Raw genomic sequence first — 21,546 nt, forward strand, 5'->3', positions numbered from 1 at the left:
TCATCTTTCTGAGCTGACCTTGAACTTTGGCTCTTGAAGCTTAAGTTTTCACGATGTGCTCTTGGCCTTTAAAGAAACAGTCTTTCCGACATTAAACTAGGTCTTCTCAGAAGAATGCCTGGAATCACATCTTCCTGGGGACTTTATTCTAGGCTCAAGCACGACAGTAGTTTGGGTTCTGAATAAATGTGCTGGGTCCCCACGTCTTCCAGACCAGTGCCTCCGAAACGTCATTTTCCTGATGTATTGCTTGAGAATTGAGGCTTTGAGGATAGGGTGGTGTTGAGTCTGCTGGAATAAAGGCTTCTTCATGATGTTTCTGATGTGGCTTGGAGGCTCCTTCCCCACACAGTAGACCTGTGGACTCCTCTAATAACTTATGGGTATTGTGTAGTTTTTAACCCCTTACCTTTAAACTTTGATCTAACACATTAGACAATGAACTACCATTTACTATCCCGTCTCACCACAGTGCATCTCATTTTTGTAGAAGTGAAGTGTGGGGTTTCTTTGCCTTTTTTTTCTATAATAACTTGCTACACATAGAACTTCATTTTGGATAATCAGTAGTTCTCAGCCTTCTCTCTCTCTCTCTCTCTCTCTCTCTCTCTCTCTCTCTCTCTCTCTCTTTGTTTTTTGAGACAGGGTTTCTCTGTGTAGCCCTGGCTGTCCTGGAACTCACTCTGTAGACCAGGCTGGCCTCGAACTCAGAAATCCACCTGCCTCTGCCTCCCAAGTGCTGGGATTAAAGGCGTGCACCACCACTGGTTCTTGGCCTTCTTAATGCTGCATGCAACCCTTTAACTGTACAGTTCTTCATGTTGAAGTGACCTCCCAGCCATAAAATTATTTTGTTGCTACTTCATAACTGTAATTTTACTACTGTTATGAATTATAATGTTGATATGCAACTCCTGTGGGGTTGTGACCTACAGGTTGAGAACCATTGTATTAGATGATTACATTCTGGCAAGATATTTAGACATCTAACTCTACAGCAGTGAGATTGGCTCTATCTGAGTCTTTGATGGTAAGTGCTATCCCCATATTTAGAGGACATTTCATAGCCTGATGTGGAAGTTTTGCTGTGGTTATGACTTTCAACATATTTCCTGCTTTGCTTGCAAAACATTGACTGCTTACCTCTTTGTGGGAAGCCATAGCCCCAAAGCTTGCAAGTTTCTTAAAGGTGCATCACTGTCCCTCAGTTTGTTGGGTCTATGTATGTCAAAGTTATTACGGCTACAATGCTGTTAGAGAAACATGAGGCACACAGCATTCACAGGCTTGACTTTTCACCCTCTTAACAAATGAAAGTAGGACTTGGGTATTCTCAGGTAGCCAGGATGGTCTGGGTTGCATTATCTTAGAGGTAATACTCACACTTGACAGAAATGCAGATTCAAATTTGTAAGCTGTTAGAACTGAACAGGGCCCAAGAGCTCTAAAACTTGTTCAGATATACACACCTACACACAGAGATGCACAGAAGCATGGACACATACTTTTATATCTTATGGTTTTGGAGAACCTCTTGATTAAAAGATTTATAATAGAAGAAACCATCTTTATAACATTACAAATACCTTCTATGTCCTAATCTGTGCTGAAGTTGATTGTCCATCTGTACTGCTTTTTCTTTTTGATGCCTTTCTAGCCTGGTTAATTTTTTTCTCTTTTAATATTTTTTTTTGTACAATATATTTTGCTCACATTTTTTTTCTCTTTTCTAAATCGTCCCAGATCTGCCTCACCTCCCTACTGATCTAATTCCATGGTTTTTTAAAAAAACCCCAAACAAACAAAAATCAGTAAGACAAAATTACCAAACCAAGCCAACCAAGCAAACAGAAAACAAAAAGTGCACAAAAAGTATGCAGTCCATTTTTGTGTTAGCCAACTACTCCTGGGCATGGAGCCTGCCCTGGAGTGTGATTGATGTAGCCAGTGATAGTCCATTGGAGTGGGGTTGATGTAGCCAGTGATAGTCCGTTGGAGAAAATGAATTTTCCCTTTCTCAGCAGCTATCATTTTCAAATAATTTCTTAGTTGGAATGGGACTATGTGTCTATTTCTCCTTCTTGGTGGAACTTTTTTTTTTTGGGTGGGACTTTTTAGTGGTTTGAATTTGTGCATGTCTTCTGTATGGTGTCATAGTCTCTGTGTGTTAGCCCTATATGTATTAGCCCTGTTGTGTCCTTTTAAGTTTGCATAACTACTTCATTTAGGGGTTAGTACACCATCAATTTTTTTCATTTTCAGAAAGAAATGAAAGGGAGTAGATTCACTGAATTTTTTTGTGTGCCAGATAAGTCTTTTTTCTCTTCCACACGGAACTGATAGGTAGGTAAGACTTGGTGCACATGATAAGGGTTTTTCTGTATAGCCCTGACTATCTATCTATCTATCTATCTATCTATCTATCTATCTATCTACCTACCTATCAACCTATCATTTATCTATTTATTTATCAATCTATCATCTATATTAGCTATCTACCTATCATCAATCTCTTTCTTTCTATCTTAATCATCTCTATCTACTTGGACTTTGTTGGTGTAGCTTCTTACTTTCCTAAGAGACATCATCTTACAGTAAAGTCTTTCCTCTGGCTCTTTCTGCAATGATCTCTAAGCCTTGGGTTCTGGAATTGAACTGTAGCTGTGTCTATCAGTTTGGGCTCCAGAACTCTGCATTTTTATTGGTTGTTTATTTCTGTATTGTTCTCCTTTTGTTGTAAAGAGAAGTTTCCTTTGTGAGAGATGAGAACTACACTTGGGTGTAGAAGGACAAATATTTATAATGTAGTTAGGGATTGTGCTGGTTTAGTAAAGTTGCAGTTTTAGGTTTTCCTTTGAGATCCACGACTTCAACAGCCCTGGGTGGTTGGCTAGTTTTCCAGTAGCAAGTATGACTTCTCTCCTGTTGGGAGGTTCTTAACTCCAACTGAAGAGCTTATTAACCAACTCAAGGTTATTGCCAATGTATGTGTGCTAAATTTTCTATTTTTAATGTGTGGTTTTTTTGAGTGTATGTATACTCCTGATGTGACGTGTGTGTGTGTGTGTGTGTGTGTGTGTGTGTGTGTGTGTGTGTGTGTGTGTGTCAGAGAATAACTGGCAAGAGTAGGTTTTTTCCTTCCACCATAGAGTTTGAACTTGGCTGTGAGGAAACCCTGCTGCTAAGGTTGAAGTCTGATTTCACTGAAAGCCCTGAGCTTTATCAGCGGGGCTTCCTCTTCTCTACCGGGGAGCTTCCGGACCTCACATTGACTACCTGAGGAATGTCACGTAGTCCTTCACCTGAGACTCCTGGAATGCCTCAGTAGCCTTACTTCAGACAATGGCATTTGCCCACTTTGGACATTCTCACCCCACTTCCCTAAAACTCTTGGTTCACCCTGAATAAAATGTATGTGTATAAGCCCACCCTGCATAAAGGTACAGGCACAAGCTAAAATTGTCTCAGAGAGCTGTTTCACTGAACATCCTCAGAGAAGCCTCCCCACCCCCAATGGATTCCCAGCTGGACTGAGATCCTGCTTATTCCAGACTCCACTTCATCCTTCCAGCCCTGCGTGCAGCAGTGTCTGGATGCCCTGAGAGGAAGAAAGCAGAGGAAGTGAAGCACAAATTAAGGTCGAAGTTTATCATCTGAGCTTAGTGCAAAATGGAGGACTTCCTTTACCAGCAGGGCTTCCCCCTTCCCTGACCTTGTCTGGGGATCCCCACAGCCTCTACCTTGGGAAGGGTGAGTAGTCCTTGACAGACTTACAAACTCCCCAGCCCTCATAAGAACCTGCCAAGCAAGTACCTCCATACGGCATGAGGCATTCACAGAACTTTAAACTCTAGCCAGTGATTTTCATTTACCCTGAAACAAAACAAACAAACAAACAAACAAACAAAAAAACACCTTCCTACTCTTCAAAGTCCATATATACCTTCTGGTTCACCCCAAATAAAGTGTATGTAGACAAGTCCACCCCAAATAAAGGCATGCAAACAAGGTAAAGAGCTGTTGTATTGAAGATCATCAGAGAAGGCCTTTGTCTTACAGAGAAGGGCTGTAACTCTTAAGATCCAAGAAGAACGGCCTCTTCCCCCCCACCCCCTCACTCCCAGCTGAACTGGGGGTCCATCTTCCCAGCCTAGTTTGCAGCAGAGTCTGGACACCCTGACAGGGAGGAAGTGGAAGATACAGAGCCACAGCTGGACCCGGAAACACATACTGCAGATGGCAAAGTGCCACACTTTTCAGAATCTGTTCCCTCAGTTTCCTGTCCACATTTTCCATCCCCTCCCAGTTGCCATCCACAGTGCCTGGGGAAAGCAGCTGATGATGCTGGTAATTCTCTAGTTCTGCTTTTGGCTGCACTCTGTAAAGCAAGACACGATGCTTTTTTTTCTGTCCTTGGTTTGAGCTTAAGGAAGAGTGTTGCCTTCTTTCCCCACTCCCTTACCTTCTCCTCTCTCGTTTTCATTAGCCCTTCTCTTTTTGTTGGAGACAAGGGCTCGAGTACAAGTAGCTCAGGCTGAACTCGAGCTAACTAGGTAACTGGGATGACCTTGCCCTTCTAATCCTCCTGCCTTTACCTCTGGGGTGCTTTCTGACTGCCTCTGCCTTCCTAGTATGGTGATTACAGGCCTGTGATACCAAATTTAGTGATTAAAACAATACATTGTCTTCCATACCATCTTTAAATCTTCATTTTTTAAACTTTATTTTATACTAAAGTTTATTTTATGATAAAAATATAAATTTTCATTTAGTGACGGTCTCTTCTGAGCATTTTTTCCTGAACCTTGCACCCCATTTTGTGTTACTCTTCAAGCCTCTGCTGCCAACCTGCCTCTTGCTCTTGGTTGGGGGTTCTGGAATTGTCTATCCTTAGGCATGTTTCCTTGGCTCAGGTTACTCTCACCTCAGAGTTACTTGTGATTTGAAGTGGGAAAGGGGATGTTGTTGCCATTCTTTGTGGTTTGCAGAAGCTTACTGAAAATATTTGCAGGTTTTTTTTTTTGTTTGTTTGTTTGTTTGTTACTGGAAGTGTTTTACTATGGCCTAGGTATCAAGAAGGGCCTCCAGTAAGGGGATTCTGAGCCCATAAGATCTCAAAGCTTGGCTAGTGTGGGTTTCACATATGGCAAAGCATTTCCCATGCTTGAATTCCCAACTAGAGTACTTCAGACTACCTGTCCAGAGATGCTGCCAAAGTGTACTTGGAACATTCTAGAACCACCCACCTCCTCCCTTTCTGAGCAAGATGGTCCTTAGGACAGCAGCCTTCCATCTCATCTTCTGAAGATCAGTGCCTTGCCTGATCCCAGGTGATTCCTGCTGGAATCTGAATGCTGTGAATTTTCCATGGACTCAGGACACAGACTCAGGTCACAGACTCAGGACACAGACTCATACAACACTCATTGCTTGGATCTCATCATCATGTGCCAGGGTAAATTTAAAACAGTACATGTTCCAGTGTGCACATGGAAAGAAAGGCATCTTTTCCTTTCCTTTCTTGGAACATTCCCCTGAAAAGCCAGGAATTCTTCTGTTAGTCCGATGACTTGTCCTTAAATATTTATAAAAGCTAAAGACACGTTTTGCTATCTGGTATGCTTTCAGGGCTTGGGAGTAATTATCTTTGAAAGGTAAACACTAAAGAAAATAGGTCTGAGTCACCCTGTGACCATGGGGATTTAGCCTGGGTCTCTTCCTCCCAGCTGTCAAAGATGAAAATGATACAGCGCTGGCTCTAAGCATGGAGGCATCATGCCTCTGTTCTCTTGGAATCTAATAGCTACCTTGTCCATAAGGTCAAATGAGCCTACAGGATGGTAACTAAGATGTCTGTCACGCCACCAATAGTTAGCCTCACTTAACCTGAGCCTAGATGGTATTTCATGACTGAAGACCACAAAGCTGCCTGCCCAGTTAAGCTGGGCTCAAATGATGAACGTTCTAACTGTTAGTGATAATAATTAGTTGTGCTTTAAATGATTAACTTTATGTTGGCTTATTAGGTAATGGGTTAAAGCTGTGTTTTGTTAAAGAGCATCCATCCTTTTGCTGAAATAAGTGAATAATCCAGTGTTAGCTGATTTCATTGGATCAGCACAAGACTGCATTCGGATGAGAGTACAGCATATAGTAAGAAGAAAGTTCTGGCAGGTGCACACCTTTACTCCCAGCACTTAAGAGCCTGGTCTACAAAGTGAGTTTTAAGATAGGCAAGTATATATACACAGATAAACATTGTCTCAAAAACAAAATAAAGAAGGAGGAGGAGGAAGAGAAGAAGAAGAAAAAGAAGAAGAAGAGGAAGAGGAAGAGGAAGAGGAAGAGGAAGAAGAAGAAAGGTCTGCAACAATTTATTAACATAGAATCATCAATCTTTTTTATTAAGTATATTTGGACAAAAACAGTTCTCAGTTCAAAAGGGTCATTCTTGTGTTTGACAAAACGATGCTACACAGAACAAACTTAGAGTTGGGCAGAGAAGTTGGGAACATCAGAGCTCTGACTTGGGTGATACTCAGAGCAAAAGAATATTCTGGAGCATTTGTCTCTGCTTGGGAGAGGCCAGAGAAACTCACACGTCTCTCAGCCCAACTCTCAGTGTTTGACATTACTCCGTGCTCTGGGAGCTGGGAACACAAAAAGACCAACCTTGAGAAAATGGCAATTTAGAGAATCCAGGGCTCTTACAGGACACTCTTGAGAACCCAGGTAGGATGATCTTGCGGCCTGGGGTTTCAGAGACACTGCCAGCCTTGTCCAGGGTATGTTTAGTAAGAAGACCTGGCCAGGCAGAGAGAAGCTGTGTTCTAGTGGACTATAGAGCAGTCCAATTGCATAATATATGGTGGAGAGTAAGATGAAGGGATCTGAGAAAGAATTTGTATGCCAGAACCCAGGTAAGAACTGCCAATTTGTGAAAAGCTTTGCATGGAGTTCATATCCATTACAAGAACCCAGGTGGGGTCCTTCTGGTCTTATCTTCCTCACATCCCCACAACCAATCCCTCCTCTAGCCTCACTGGTCTCTTTGCTTCTTCAAGTGTCTTTCCACCTTAGGACCTTTGTACTAGTCCTTCTCCATAATCACCTTGCCTCCCTCCAGGCATATGTATGGCCTTGTTTTTATTTTTCTCAGGTCTCTGATTTTCACTGAGGCAGGGGTTCTCTGCATGGGTCAGTGTATTTAGGTTATTACATTTTGTTCAAATAATTGAAAACATTTACACAAATAACGCAAGTGATTTTATTCAGAAACAAAGCACAGGGTCCACACACTGCAAGGAAGCAATTGGCTCTAACGAGGCACACAGCCCAAGAGCGCTTGGTTACTACTTGGGTTTTTCTTTAGGAGAAGGAAGAGTTCATTGCTAAGGACTGGGTGAGAGTGATTTTCTGTTTAAACTGACAGGCGTGGACTACGTAAGTCTTTGTTCACTATACATGTCATTTCCCATGATGCATCTTATTTTAATTATAGGTATGCTCAATTATTCATCAGAATAAGATGGTATATAAGGGTTATCTAAAAAAATTCACTCAGTGGATGCAGTTCGCCTTGTGTGTGTGTGTGTGTGTGTGTGTGTGTGTGTGTGTATACAATGAAAACTGATCCATGGTGGACTGATTCATTATCCTTACTTCTCTAATATATTCCAGAATGTATTTGGCTATAAAATGTGTTACTAAAGTTTCCTAAGGGATTATACGTTAGAATGGGCTGTTACTTCATTTGGAGAGAAACATGAATACAGCTCAGTACAGGTGGGACTCTTGGCTGTTAAACAATCTCAGTGCTTTCCTGTTGCAAAACATTGTCAGATGGAGTGTTAGTCAGCTTTTTGTCACTGGGATGAATACAAGCAAAACAGTCTAAAAAGAGGAAAGACATTGCTTTGACTCATGGCTGTAGAAGTTTAGTCCATGGTTACTGGCTCTGTTTGTTGCTTTTGGCCAAGAGAACATCATGGCAGGAGGGGCTAGTATGAGGCATCCTTCACTTCATAGTAGCCAGGAAGTAGAGAGACAGAAAGAAAAGGGCCAGGGACAGTAAATACCTTTTAAATATATTCTCTCAGTGACTAGTTTCTCTTAACCAGGCTCTATGTCTCTTCTGTCTATGTACTCATTATAAATCAATCCATCGATTATGTCAGAGCCCACATAATTTAGTCACCTGTCAGTGCCACTAGCTAGAACCAATCCTTCAACTTGAGTTTTTGGGGACAGTATTTCATATCTAAATTAGAAAAGGTATCATCTGATAAATTTGGACAACATAACCAGGCTGTGGCATACGCCTGGAATCTCAGTTATTGGGAAGGCTAAGATAGGAGGATTGTGAGCTACCAGCCTGGATAACTTGGTAAGACTTGTGTCTAAATAAAAAGTAAGAAGGGGCTGAGGATCTACCCCAGTGATAGAGTGCTTTGGCAAGCATGTGTGAGGACCTGGACTCAACTTCTAGTACCTGGAAAGGAAGGAAGGAAGGCAGGATGGAAGGAAGGCAGGAAGGAAGTAAAGAAGTAAAGAAGGAAAGAAGGAAAGAAGGAAAGAAGGAAGGCAGGACAGAAGGAAGGCCAGACAGAAGGAAGAAAGCTTTGTTAAATATAGTCTGCTATTTTGCCACTTCTCTGCTGTTCTCTGCCTTTTGATTTTGGCTTAAATTTCTCCTAGCATTTCTTTTCTATCTCTTATCCTGATATCTAAGAAGTGCAAGATGCTGCTTTTTTGTTGTTCTAACAGGTAGACTCCATCTAGCCGCCCATTCACCACATCTAGAATGGCTTCTGAGACATAGTAAGTACTTAATAAAATTTTGTGGAATAAGAGTAGAATTTAGTCAAATCGGAAGGAATTTTGGATTAGAGAGGGACAGTCAGATTTTCATTTTAGACAGTTCTGTTTGGGTAGAAGATTGGGACAACAGACTTGACAAGGAAGGCCCCACAGCCATGGCATGGAGGCAGAGTTGACAGCACTCTTTAAGGAACAAGGATGCGGACAGAGACCCAGAGGGAGGCAGGGTGAACTTAGGAAAGAGGTTTAGCTGATTCCAAAGCTATTATTCTATTCGAAAGAATGTTTCTTTCTTTTTTTTTTTTTTTTCTGAATTGCACCTTTGAGATAAAGAATTTCAAGTAGTGAATAGCAAGCATGTAGAACTCTCATAGCAGTTCGATATCATAACAAGATTAGACTTCCACATAGTACATTTCTACAGTTCTTTATCATTATTGTCACATATAGACTGTAGTAATTAACACAAGCATGATGCAGGATCACTCCAGCATCACAAAGATCTCTTTATGCTATGTGCTAATAAACACACTTGCCTCCATCCCTAACCCTGAAAGCGCCAGCCTGTCTTCTACCTCTATTTTGTCAGGTGACAGTGTTATGTAAATGAAACCACAGATTGTCCCCCAACCCAACTCTGCCCATCAGATGTATAGTGTATCTCAGTGGCCTATGCTTTATGATTGTTGGGTGAAGCATTTTGGTTGAATATACAGTTTCTTATCCAAGGACACTAGGGCTGGCCTCTAGTTTGGGGCCCTATCACAAATAAAACTTCACACAGGTTTTAGTGTCAATGTATGTTTCTGTTCCTCTGGGACAAATGGCTAGGTTTTCAACTGTTGTATCAAAGGGTATTTCAGTTTTTAGAGGTTGCCAGTCTTTTTTTCAGAGTGCTGTTCACAGTTTACTTTCTCACCAGCACTTTAGTGACCCAGGATGTAAAATGGAGCCACACTTCCCTAATGGCTGGTGCTTCTCAGCATCTTCTAATGTACTTACTGGTTATCTTTATGGTTTCTTCTTCAACTTTTAATTGTATTTATTATCATGTGCATATGATGTAAATATATGCATATATGCCATGGCACAGAGGTCAAAGGGCAACTTCATGGAGTTGGTTTTCTTCTAGCATGGGGTCCAGGATGAACTCAGGTTGACAGGCCTGCATGACATGTGCCTTCTTCACCTGTTGAGCCATCTTCTCAGACCACTACATGGATTCTTCAATGAAATATTTTTTATATTTTTTTCTAGCTTTCTAATTGTAGTTTTAAATGTTAAACTTTAAAAATGTATCTTATTTTATGGTGATGGGAATTGAACCCAGAGCCTTACACATGCCAGACAAGTATTGTGTCACTGAGACATACTCTCAGCCCTAATATTAAGTTTTGAGATCTTTTTATGTATTGAGAATAAATGTTTTTAGCTATGTGGTTTAAAAATTGTCTCCCAAACTAAAAGGGTTTTGTTGTGAATAAAATAAAATTTATTTTTTGTTTCATGGAATAGTTTACGTGCATGTGCGTGTAATGTACACAAACACAAACACACACACGTACACGTGCACACACATGTGCACACACACACACACACACACGCACAGTGTTTTGTCTGCATGTATACGTTTGCACCACACGCATACAGAGTCCTGTGGTAGTGAAAAGAGGACATGGTGAATGCCTGATGTAGGTACTAGGAACTGAACTGAGATCCTTTGCAAGAACTGACGGGTCATCTCTCCAGCCCCTTTGCTGAGATTTTGAATCCATGAATATAAAAAATACCTGTTTATCATTTGGTTTCTCTCACCTACATTTTGTAGTTTCAAGGTTTATAGAATCAGAGGATTCTATCCACAGTTCAGAATAGGCGAACATGTGACACAATGCTGGGTGAGAAAAGCTAGTGACACAGTGTGGCATCACGTTCCCAGAAACAGGGGCTGAATGAGGTTGTGGGAACTGAGTAGGGTTGTGGGAGCCGAAGAGGCGTAATAGGGAAGTAGTGTTTGAAGGGAGCAGAGTTTCAGCATTGAAAGCCAAGAAGGTTCTGAATGGTGCTGAGAGTTGCGTTTTCAACTCTACACTTGAAAAATAGCTAAAATGGTAAGTTCTGTGGTTATTTTACCATGCAAAAATACCATGGCACTCGGGAAACTGAGGCAGGAAGATCAGAAGTTCAAGGTCATCTTGAGCTACATAGCAAATTTAAGACCAGTCTGGGATACATTGTTTCAAAACAAACGAACAAGTAAACACACACACACACACACACACACACACACACACAAACGGGAAATGTTTCTCTCCCAATCCCTAAAAAGCCAGGGTGCAATGTTAGGAAACTTTTTCTTTTTTTTGCTTGAGCTTTGACAAGGAGGGGAGAGCCCAACCTAACTTGTTTCCTACCACATAGAAGTCCAAGTTTGTGGCCAGTACATAGCGTCATATTCCTAACTAGAGTCCAATTCTCTTGGGTAAAATTGGACATCATGATTTGCGGTATCTTCATATCTTTCTCAACCATGTTTGGCAAAACCAGGAGAGAAGTTCAGTGGTTATACAGAGCTAGGCTGCATTCTCCTGTGCAAGTATGTTAGTAGAATGTACCACAGAGGTCATTGCACTGCCTGTCAGGTTGTCAGTGGAGGTTATTGGCGTGTTGGTGACATGAACAGATAAAAACATCTGGAAGTTAATAACAGAGCTATAAAATCAAACCCTGCTTTCCCTTGATTTCTCTTCTAAGACTTACTTACAAAGACCCTTTTTCATGGAAAACCATGACAGCTTCCTGAGAATCTTTCTCCCTCTTCCTCATCATCTCTGACTCTGCTGAGTGTGCCCCATGTTCTAAATTTATGGATGTTAAATTTGGTCCAAATCCTATCACTAAAGTGACTTTGTGATCTTGGCAAGTGCCTTTACCTTTCTACTGTCACATTTCTTGAAGGTAATCCTAACCTTCCTCAGACTTTGTCTACCCATGCTTCAAACCTCATCAGGTGGGTACCATAGCAGGAAGTAGCATCCTTCATGTAGCCCAAGAATTACATTTCAGGAGATGAGGTCAGATGGTACACTATTACATGGGCATTTTAGCCTGAGGGTTATGTGTGAAAGAGAGTGAGTGACAAGGGCCAATCTGCATCTTAGAGAATATGAAGACTATGCTTGTAATCTGAGGTATTGGGAGGTCAAGGTAGGGAGGGTTGCTGCACATTCTAGCCTAGTTTGGCTTACTTGGTGAATGTAGGCTATCCTAAGCTACAATGTGGAAACTTATAAAAACAAAAACAAGTCAGAGAGATAGAGGGAGAAAGGGGGAGGAAAAGGGAGAGAGAGAAGAGAGAGAGAGAGAAAGGGAGAAGAGAGAGAGAGTGGGGGGAGGGGTGCAAGACGACAAAGCACAATGCCTTTCACATGTAAAATCATCCTTGGAGTTGCTATACATGGAAGGAAGACAATTTCACGATATGTCTTCTCCTTTTTAAGACGTTTCTTTTATCATGAATGGCATGTTGTTTTATAATAAAATGTGTGGTTACTATAAAAGGAGAACAAGCGTGGAGTTACCAGAAACACATATCCCTGACTCTAAAGAAATCATAAGGAACACCAGAGAGAATACTTCCTCTGATTGTGCAGCAGGCCTCCTGCTGGAGTGGTAGATGTGTGCTTCAGTGAGAACTATGAGGAGAAAGCCAGGGAACTGGCTGGGAAGGAAGCACAGGCACTCTTCTCAAGATGAGGGCTGTGAGCATCCCTGGCTCTCCCATGAAACAGGCCAAGCAAGGGTTTCTCCAAGGGAAGGTGGGTTAGAGAGATAGGAAAGCTTGGAAGACAACAGAACTTGATGGAAAGACTGGAGAGCTTGATAAGAGATCCAATAGATCTTGATTGAGAGACAGCATCATGGAAAGCCTTGATAGAACTTGATAGAGGGGCAGAAGAGCTTGATCGAGGGGCTAAGGAGCCTGGCGAAGGAATGGAATAGTTGAATTCAAGGGCTTCACTCAGGTTAGACATGGGAACACGGAGCTTATGAAGGACAGTTTTAGGGTGTTTGCAAGAGGTGGACATAGACTTTGGACCAGAGCATCAGATAAGAGCTAGATTTCCCGGGTTTGATCATTATTCTGTGATGGTGCATGAGAATATCTTAGTACTTAGTAAATGTGCACTGAAGCATCAAGGTAGTTCTTAAGGGTCCAGTCCTTGAAACTTACTCTAAAACATCTCAGAAAGGTAACATGTGAGAATAAAAGCAGCTTGAACTATGTTCAAAAGCTAGGGTGTAGGATGTGGGGGTGGGTTCTAGTTACACTCAGGAAAGCCAACAGCCAATTGGGTCAGCAACTTCAGTAGGAGCTGTGTTTGAGGGTGGTGGCAGAGCTAATGTGAGTCTTGCAGGTGAGTGTGTGATCTTGCTGGGGAGATCTGGACAGGGTCTGAGCATTCAAGTCCATACCTTATCATCATAGTCAAGGCATCAATGATGATCATGTGAGAGGAGAGAAGCAGAAAGCCCCGTCAGATCCCTCCTCGATCAGGTTTCAAGTACTCAGAATTTTTTTTTTTAACCTGTTCAAGTAGGACAGTCCTGTGGAACCCTTCTAGAACCTTCTAGAACCATTAGTTGATAAAACTATATAGATGATGAATTTGTGATAAGTCATTGCCAAGGGTGTTCTCTCTTGTTGAGTGAACCTTTTCAACAGAGGACAGAAAATACAGGGCGTGTGAAGTAGAGAATTCGCATCTGTATTTGCACTTTGTTAGATGACACCAAAAGGAAGTGCTTTGGTTTGTTTACTTAATGTGATACCAATGAATTGTTGGTGGCTTGGATCTTGTTATTACTGTATTCAAACTAATTGCAAGTTATCCTGTTCAGATGTCTTTCAGGAAAGACCCTGAGCCTCCACTTGTCTACTGAAATATTCAATTTCTTGACCTTAGAAAATGATAAATAGCCCCCTCTTTGTCTCCCACCACTACTCTGTTCCTTCACTGTCTTATTTTTGCCCTTTCGTAAAACTTTTCTTGTCTTGCCTTGTCTTGGCCCTTTCTCACCTTTCCACTTTAAGTCAGGATTGGGAATAATGAGCTCAAGTAATGATGTTTGGAAAGAGGGAAGTGCTGGATGGACCAAGAAGCCAGAGAGGACATGCCCCACCAAAAGGCAGATCCATTCTCAGAGCCTGACGAACTTTTTCTTTAAAGAAACAGATAGTAAACACAGGCTTCATGGACCACATATGGTTTCTGTTGCATATTATTTGTTTTCTAAAAGCCATTAACTCCAGGTTGGTACAACAAAGGCCAAGAGACAGATTTGGTGTGTGGTTTGTTACCTTTGGCTGGTGATTACAAACTTAGGGTGGCCCAGTGTTATGGTTCTCTAAGAACAGGAAATTTACATTTCATTCGAAGTCATCTGGTTATCAAATGCTGGCTTTTAGAAGACCATTTGGGAGTGTGTGTCTAGATACAAATGAGCAAATGTGATGGCGCATCCAGAACCTGGCTCGGTACAATGTTCTGCCCTACGGTCTCCCCATCTCAGCCCATGACAACACCCTCTAGAAAGATGCTAGGAACAGGTAGCTGGTATTTCTGCCTACACCTTTCTAATCGCACAGTTTTGGTGACCCTTCTGAGTGCTTTCTCAGTTGCCTTTTTCCTCATCGTCAGTTTCCAAGTTGAGTTGTTATCATTTCATCTCTTGGGGTCCACAACTTTTTCTTTTGACAGTTATCTCCTGTATCACCTCTTTTAATACGTTTGTTTTGAAATCAGATTATGTCATTCGCAAATTGGACTCATTTGCTGATTGAGTTTGGTGCAGCCCTCAATGTGGCTTAGAAAGTATGTTGGTGCTTGTCTAGCTGACTGCTCCAGTCTCTTTCCTCTTCCTGTTCATTCAACCCATGCTGTGCTCCTGTCCTTGTGGGCTACTTTCTGTTCCTTCAGTGAGACCAGTTATTTTTCACTTCCACATCTTTGCATCCACTGGCCTTTCAACTTGCACATCATCTGGCCTCCAGAAGTGTCATGGACCTGGTGCACAGAGTGTATTTTTCTGCCTAGGCCATCCTGCTGACTCCAGTGGGATGCACAGTGCCCTGCCTACCTGCTCAAGCTGAGTCTTTAACTATTATTTGAGTTTCGTCAGCATCGAGGTTTCACTGATGCTGTTTACTCTTTGAGGGGCTGTTTTCTCCTTCATTTCATAGGACCTAAAATATAGACTCCTTTCCAGGAATATTTAAACATAAAGGAATGTGACTCAGATAACAAGACCAGCTTTGTGCAGGCGATTACAACCCATCCCAAGACTTTCCCATTCCTCTTTTCTTTAAATGTACATGGTTCTGTTCTCTAGCCACTGTTCCTTCTGTTCTTTCTTAATGATCCATGCAGAGTCCCCTGTTGTTTCCCTTTTATAGATGTATGTCCTCATGTGAGAACATCTCAGACTTTATGACCTGGGACCCACCTTGGTGTCCCAACCACTTTGAGCAGTGGTTTCCAGGGAATTTTGTGCTGCTTTAATTTCTAGGGTGTTGACCTTTTGCTTTATCAGGGAAATAAATAAATAAAGCTCAACAATGCCTGCTAAATTTGTAATTATAGAAATTATTTTATATTCCTTTACTAAATAGTGTGCCATGTATCATGTAGTATCAATTTTGAAAAGGAAAACAGGTAGGAACAGGAATGCAGAGTAAATACAAAGGTGAGGGAAACTTCAGAAAGATCTTCACAGACCAGGCCACTGAACCAAGACTAAGAGATGAAATCTGAGAGGAAAGAAATGCTTTTGCTCAATGAATTAACCACACAAAAGAACCAGAAAGTAGGAACTAAGATGGATAGCAGTTCAAAGGAAACTGTCTCATGACCAAGTGGTAAGTAGGAAAGACCTATAGTCAATTAAGTCAGTCAAAACCAATTATGAGATACTTGCTAGAAAACTGAACGCAAGAATCTGATTATTTCTGGGCTTAGAAAATAAGTGACTTGGGTATCCAACGCTTCAGAATTAAAGCAGCTCAATGGATAAGTTACATCTCAGTGAGACCAACAAGCAGTTAGGGAACATGACTACTACACAAAAAATCTTGCAACTTAATTTCACGTAGTAGCTTCTCATTGCTTACAGATATAGGGGTTGATTGTTTTCTTGGGGGGAAGGTTACGTTTATTAGTGTCTAAAAGCTTCACAGCCTAATGGAACGTTCTTGTTACAGCAGCCATACAGGATGCTAACCTTCCAGTGAGATCAGAAGTCAAAGTTGACGACTACCACTATATATTACTTTGAAATAAAATCGATAATATAAAAACAATACTACTGATTAAATTTCATATCCAATGCCATATTTTTACATTGCTAAACAAAGAAAAACTCAATTTTAATTATTTTCCCGTCTCTTTAGTGAAGACACTAGTTAACAACAAAGTGAGTTCTGGCACTGAGAGGCCTAGCAGCGCATTCTGTATGGCTACTGAGATTCTATTGGATTATATACTGAAGTCACGTTTGTATTAGTTGCAGTGAACCCAGTTGAGTGTATTAACCCTGTGCCTGTAGCCAAGACAAAGACATGTGTGGCTCCTTTAAGACAGAGTTTCTCAACTTTAGCTACATTGATGTTCTGAGCCAGAGAACCTAGGTTCCAGGGACCTGTTGTACAAATCACAGGATGTCTGGCAGCATTCAAATCATCTACACATTAGATACTATCAGCATATCCACAGTTGCTTCTGATTGTCAGTCACTGATCAAGAAAAGTGTTTCTTAATCAAAATGGTACATCAGAATTACCTTTGTGGTTCTTTTAAAGTGTTAAGAAAATAAAAATACCCAGTCTCTATTATTTAGATTGTGGTTCAGTACATTAGTTTCTACTCTTTTTTTTTGAAATTTAACTTTTTGTTGATTCTTTGTATATTTCACATCATGCACCCCAAACTCACTCATCTTCCCATCTCTTTGTTTTCACCCTTTGCCTCTGAAACCTCTCCACTAAAAGAAAAAAAAATCTCATGCGGAATCTATAGTATATCTCACAGTATACCTTTTTGTCCACACTTCTTTGCAAATGTTCGCTGCAGCGAGTTATTGGTCTGGTTTGAGGCCTCTGGCTTCTGCTACACCATCAGTACTAGATCCTCACTGGAAGTCCTCTCGGTTATCCTGCTACTGTGTCACGGAAATCCTGCAGCTTTGGCTTTGTATGAGAGTCTCCTTCAAGAGCTCCGGCAGGATGTTTTGGGGCGGGCCAATTCAAAGCCTTCTATCTGGGTCTGGGTGGTATCTGAGCTGGTCAGCCCTTCAGCAACCCCCAACCTACACCACCAGAGCAAGTTCTCCAGCACTACTTAGGATAGCTCATCCAGTGCCACAAGCAGCAAGGGCCAGAGCCAGCTCTCCCGCTCGCTCTCACGCTCTCAGGTCGGCCTGCCCACCGGAGCCCAAGAGCCCATCCCAGAAGGACCAGATCTATTGTGCTGCCCAGGTGAGGTTGAGGGCCTGTTCTCCCCGAGTGTTGTTGCCAGTGAAGGACGTGGCCAGCTTCCCTGTCTGCCATAGATGGCAAGGGGTGAGGGATGGGAGGAGGACATCTCTCACTTCCCCACAATACCACATGGCAGACAGAGGTTGGTCTTGATCTTCCTCAGATGCTCCTTGTGTTCATGGCTGCCCAGAATAAATGGAGAATAGCATTGAGAATTATTGGAAGAAGGCAATTCCTAGTTTCTAGAGGAACACAGAGGAGCAATGGACTTCTTTTGGCCTATCATAGGGGAATTTCTGACCCGGAAATAACCTTCTGTGGACTCTTTAAACCTTCGTGAGGGATGAAATGTGGAACTGAAAAACAGCAAGTGACTAGTCTTGCAACATCGAGGTGGTTATAACACTGTTCTTGAGTTTCTAAACATGAAAAGTATCCAAACTTGAGAGTCAATGCCTATAATCTGTGCACTTGAAGCCATTGTGAGTTTGAGACCAGACTAGGCTACATAACAAATTTGAGGCTAGTTTGAATTACATAGTAAGAACTTATCTCAAAAACAAAACAACATTAACAAGAACAAAATAGGTACTATCCGATATTTGAGGATTAGGTTTTTAGATAGGAAAAGAAGGAGGGGCAGATATCAACTACCATTTGGTTAGGTGCCTGGCTATAAGGATAAAACTGTGACCATGGTGTCTGTATGAATTTTCTATACCCACTATAACAATTTCACACAGATGTTAGGTCTTAAGACAACACACATTTAATCTCCTACAGTGTGGAGGTCAGAGGTCTCAAATGATTCTTACTGGGGTTAAAAGAGATGATTTCCTCTATTGACTCCGTAGAAAAATCTATTCTTTGTTTTTTTTTTTTTTTTTTTTTTAATTGTTCTTGGCTGGCAGAATTCCTCAGTTGTGACTTTCGGTGTTGTTTTGTCTTCTCCTCTTCAGTAATTCAATCTTCCCTACCTTCCTCTTGTTAGGGTCCAAGAATCACTGAAGGAAGATGCCAGAATAAAATAATATGCAAAGGCAAGGAGTAGAAACCCTTGGCATGTGGGGGTCAACCACGCATGAGAATGGCAATGACCAGAAGAGCTTACAGGTCTCCTTTTATACAGGGGGAATTTTTATAGAAATTTGACCAAACATATGTGAGACCAACTGTGAGTGTGCTCACCTTTTGCACACTAATTATTGTGGTGAAGCATTCCAGAAGAAGTGGGAAGGGATAGTGTTTATTCCTGTCTGAACAGCTCCCAACATAACATAAGACACTGTTTTTGAAAGTTATACATGTATATCAGTCTTTACCAGCATTACCAGGGACATTAGTATCTACAGTCTGATATTTCTGAGTCCTGTTAGCTTGGCAAGAGATTGTGTCTTTTAAGTTCTTCTTAGGGACTTCTTAGGGAGCTGATAATTGATGGTGCTGTACTGGAATATTGTATACCAGACAATAATTCTATTTATGAAGTTCTTATAGTGACATATTCTGCATAAAATGGTGACACTAATCACATAGAAGGCATAATTATTACAAATAAAATTAAATGGTGAACACTAAAAACGTAGAATTCTTTTTTTTTTTTTTTGTCAATTCTTTGCTACAAGTTTCAAATATTCCTCAGAGGTGAAAAAATCACACACATTTTATGGGTTGGAGAGATGTCTTGCTGGTTAAAAACATGTACTGGTCTTGCAGAGTACCTCAGCTTCATTCCCAGTATCTATGTCAGGAGGTTTATTCTGCAACCGCATACAACCCTGGTTCCTTGGAATCTATCAATCTAACATCCTTTTCAGGCCCCTGGAGAAGTTTTTTTTTTTTCTAAACAATCACCTAAATATTAGTAACTTTATGATCTGCATGTAGTAAAGTCCCTTCATCCCGTTTATAAGGTAGAGTGTTTTAATGTTACTTGATACGATCATTCCAAGTTGGTTTTTCCCATCCCTCTCCCGAGTTCACTCATGTTCCTCACAGTTAGTCTGTTTCCACTCCAGGATATTTCAAGCTAATCCACTTTCTGTTTCTATATTTTTGTCTTTTGGACTTTGCACATGACTGAAATCACGTAAGAGGTGGCTTCTTGAGGTGAATCCTCTCACGTAACATTGTTTCCCAGGGCTCTCTTACCACATAGAAGATGCTAGTATTTTGCTGTCTTTTGGTTTGTTGTCTGTTTGTTTTGATGCAGGGTTTCTGTGTAACAACTTTGGCTGTCCTGGAATTCGCTTTGCAGACCAGACTGGCCTCGAAGTGGCCACCTGCCTCTGTTTCCCTAATGCAAGGATTATGGCGTTTGCCACCAGCTTATTTTGCTGCCTTTTATTGCTCAGCAGGATACTTGCTACTCTTGCATAAGGCTTGGGCTTGGTTTCCAGCACCTACATGATAGCTCAACAGACTGTAACTCTGGTTCTTGTCAATCTGACAGCATCTTTGACTTCTATAGGTACCAGGCACATCTGTGGTATATATATATGAAGGCAAATACTCATATGTAAAACTAAAAATAAATCTTAAAGAACTCCACTTAACAGATACACATTTCTATCTACTTACCAGTTAATAGATATGTGTAAATAGATAGATATAAATAGATCATTTTTGATTTATGGGAGTGATCATGCACAGATTTTGGGGGGAGGGTGTCACACTTTCTTTCTCTTGGATATTCTTGAGAAGTGGAAGTGTTAATATTTAACATCTCCAGGAACAGAAAAAATGAATTACTTTCCAAAGTGGTTGCATTGTTTTACAACACTGCCAACAGCATGTGAGGTTTTGTATCTCCATACCCTTGTCAGCATTCATTTGTGTATGACGTATGTCTCATAGTAATTCCATTGAGTATAAAAAGCAATGTGACTGTGGTTTTTGTGACTTTATTTCTCTAATAAATAAAAAGCATTTTTAACATTTCTTCAGTCATTTGTCTACTTTCTGCAGTGAAATATGTGTTCTGTTTTTGTACTTTTTTGGCTAGGTTGTTTTCTTATTACTCAGCATATGAGCTCTTTATGACTGCTGAATATGTCTTATGTCAGGTTAGATTTTATAAGTATTTTCTTTCATTTTATTCCTTGTCTTTTAATTTTCTTAATGGTATCTTTGAAATGGAAAAGTTTTAGAGGTTGATGAAAAATCTTTTATTTAGGTTTCTTTTTCCATTTATGAATCATGTTTATTTTCGTTTGTTTAGCAACTCTTTAAACAAATGTTTAAAGATGTGGGGATGTTGCTCAGCTGGTAAAGTACTTGCTTTGAGAGCACAAGGACCTGAGTTTGATTTTCATCAGCCCTCTTTTTAAAAATCTAGGTGTGGTGGCATGCACTTGTAATTCTGGGGACTCATTGGCCTAATCAAACCCCGTCATACCTATAACCACTGGGAGTCTTCACTTTGATATGATTTGGAGTTGTCTCCAAAGACTCATGTTGGTGACTTCATTCTCAGTGCATGGGTAATGACATCTTTAATGTCATTGAGCCAAGTGGGACACGATTATATTATCAGGGTATTACTCTTGAAAGGGACTAAGTCATTCTCAGAGGACTCTTGGTGGTCCTCACAAGAGACAGGCCTCTTTAGTTCTTCAGATTCCGCCACTCCATGTGATGTTTGCCATCTTGCCTGTGCACAGATGGTGAAGGCTATACTCTGCAATGATGAGCTGAGCAGAATGTCATGCTGAGTCTCCAAAGCTTCAAGCTACACAAACCTTTATTCTTTATAAAGTACTGGCTTTGGGGATTTTATTATAGCAGAGGAAAATGAATTGATGCATTCTTTCAGTTTGTTCTTTTTATATATACAATATGGGCCCAAAGAATCCTATATTTTCTCTTTTGTATTAATTTATTTGTGTGTATGTCTCCATACATGTGCACATGTAGAGATCAGAGAAATATTGGTTAGAGTCAATTCTCTCCTTTCATCACATGGTTCTTAAAATTGAACTCAGGTTGTTAAGCTTAGTAGTAAGTCCCTTTTCCTGTGAGCCATTTTTTCAGTTTTTTTATTTTCCATTTTAATTTAATAATATTATGAACATATTCCCAGATCAATAAAAATTCCTTAAAATATACCATATTCACTGACATTTAATATTTCTGAAATTATTAAACTATATGAAATTTTAATAGCATTTGTTAATATCACCCTAGAACTGACT

This window comes from Arvicanthis niloticus, chromosome 21 (genome assembly GCF_011762505.2).
Source record: "Arvicanthis niloticus isolate mArvNil1 chromosome 21, mArvNil1.pat.X, whole genome shotgun sequence".
Lineage (NCBI taxonomy): Eukaryota > Metazoa > Chordata > Mammalia > Rodentia > Muridae > Arvicanthis > Arvicanthis niloticus.